This window comes from Gallus gallus, chromosome 1 (genome assembly GCF_016699485.2).
Source record: "Gallus gallus isolate bGalGal1 chromosome 1, bGalGal1.mat.broiler.GRCg7b, whole genome shotgun sequence".
Lineage (NCBI taxonomy): Eukaryota > Metazoa > Chordata > Aves > Galliformes > Phasianidae > Gallus > Gallus gallus.
Genome location: NC_052532.1, coordinates 71,571,831 through 71,573,820, shown reverse-complemented (window position 1 = coordinate 71,573,820; position 1,990 = coordinate 71,571,831). Strand labels below are relative to the sequence as shown.

The following is a 1,990-nucleotide window of genomic DNA, read 5'->3' as shown; positions in this document are numbered from 1 at the left end:
CTGTTAAAAAGAAAGCAGGGGAGAGAAAGAGAGAAGACAACGTGAACTTCGGAACAGAGGTGTGAATCCAAGGCAGGGGTGGGGGAAAGGAGAAGAAAGAAGGAGGTATGCATGATGGGGGCCAGTGGCATCAGGCTGCAGCATCAAGCCTGCAACAGATCACAGCCGGAGGCCTGCCTGCTCCAAGCCTGAAACGCCATCAGCGACAAAGCAGCTCTGACGCTACAGTTTTAATTTTCAGGAGAACCAAGAAGTTTCCAAGGGTTTTCTCAGAAATTTGCTGAGGGAGGAAAAAGAAGTGACACAGAAGTGGGTAGCCTGAGTGGGTTTTCTGTTGGTGAAAATATGACAGCAATTTCATTATACGTGTAAGCATACTGCTGCCGAGAGTGCTGAGAACGCTTAATCTTATGCTAACAGAGATCTGAGCGTGTTTCTTAAGTATTTCACACTTTATAACTTTAGAGCATTTTAAAGACATTAGTTCTACTTTTGTTGCACAAAACCACTCTATCACTAAGAACCACTCTATTTACCAGTGAGTAATGCAGTAGTTTTGTATTCCTGCTTAAACTTGCTATTAGCACTTTCTTTGAAGTAGTTAAACTTGCAACCAACTAAGTAAAACAGCATACAGAAAGCAGCTAAGCAAGGACACTCCAGTGGAGTTAACGTTGTGTTAGGTTCATAATTGCCATCATTTAGTTTATCTCTGAAAATATCTGCCAAAATTTAAGACTTAAATTTCATCCAATCTAATGGGAAAACTCTTCTGTATTCTGAGCATGATCTTCACTCACAACACAAATTACACCCTTTGTAAATAAACACAGGCACAGTTCTGTAGAAACATGAAAAAATAAAGTCATAATCATATGCTTCTTAGAAGGCAATGTCTTAACACACGTTCCAGAATTGGGCTGCTGACATTCAACGATGGCAGTGCAAACAGTGTGGATAGACATCCACATACCTACAGAAGCAAAAGGAGCTATTTTTGCTTCTGAGTGTTTGCAGTACAGTATAGGTGTGAGTCCCTACCCTCAATCTCATCTCTGGCAAGTGGAAAAGACAAACCTAGTGTTAGAGTAACAGGAGGACATTATAAACCACAATATTATCACAGCTGTGGGACAGGGAATTGGACTGACACTGATAAAGGCACACCTACAATGTACCATTAGCAACCTCACTGCCAGCAAAGGAAAGGAGAGATTTGTACAACGTAAATAACAAATATACTAAAGCAGAAAACTCTCTCTGCCAATGAAAGGGGCCATAGAGCACCTAGAGAGTCTTTCCCTATCACTGCTTCAAACGAAGCCCAGATCAGCCTGGCATAAGGTGCTGCTATCACGTATCTACTGAGGAGCTCGCACAGAAGCACTAGTCTCTCTTAAGCATCTGGGTTTCTACCACTGTACTACAGACTTTCCGTGACCCAGAACGGTGACTTTATGCCTCGTGTTCCCTTGAAGTCCAACTCCTGCGTGGAGCATGTTCTGCAGCCTCGCAGAAAATGTGCTCCTTCCATGGCGCATGTGCTAGCAATGAGCCACAAACTTGCCACTTCCCAGCATTTCCTGCTGCAAGCCACAGCTCAGATAATCGAACAACACTGAGGCTCCTCATTTTGTTTATTGAACAAGATATTTATAAAAAGAAGAACACTTTTGAGACAGCCACACAAATGCCTGCCTCTGCAAACAAGTTCAAGGGGACATATGGGAGAGCTAAAGTCTTTTTTCCCCAGAATGTAAGGTGCAGACTGACATCAGGTCCCACTTCATGCTCAAAGAAATATGGAAGCATCACTGCAAAGATAAGCACTAAGTGGCTTCAAGGGGCCTTCTCACTAGCCAACAGCAGGAGGAAAGTCAAATCAGCAGATAAAATCAAACCCAGAATCCAGTGCATTTCTCTCAACTTTCAGGAGGTGCTGTACCAAGATAGAATGCATGCAGTACACACTGCCTTTCTCTCAGCAATG

At 43.1% G+C, this 1,990-nt stretch overlaps 1 protein-coding gene across 8 annotated transcripts in view; it reads right to left on the bottom strand.

Annotated features, from left to right (window-relative positions):
• Positions 1 to 1,990, bottom strand: part of ETV6 (ETS variant 6) — a 132,763-nt gene that overhangs the window by 89,652 nt on the left and 41,121 nt on the right. The window lies entirely within an intron of this gene.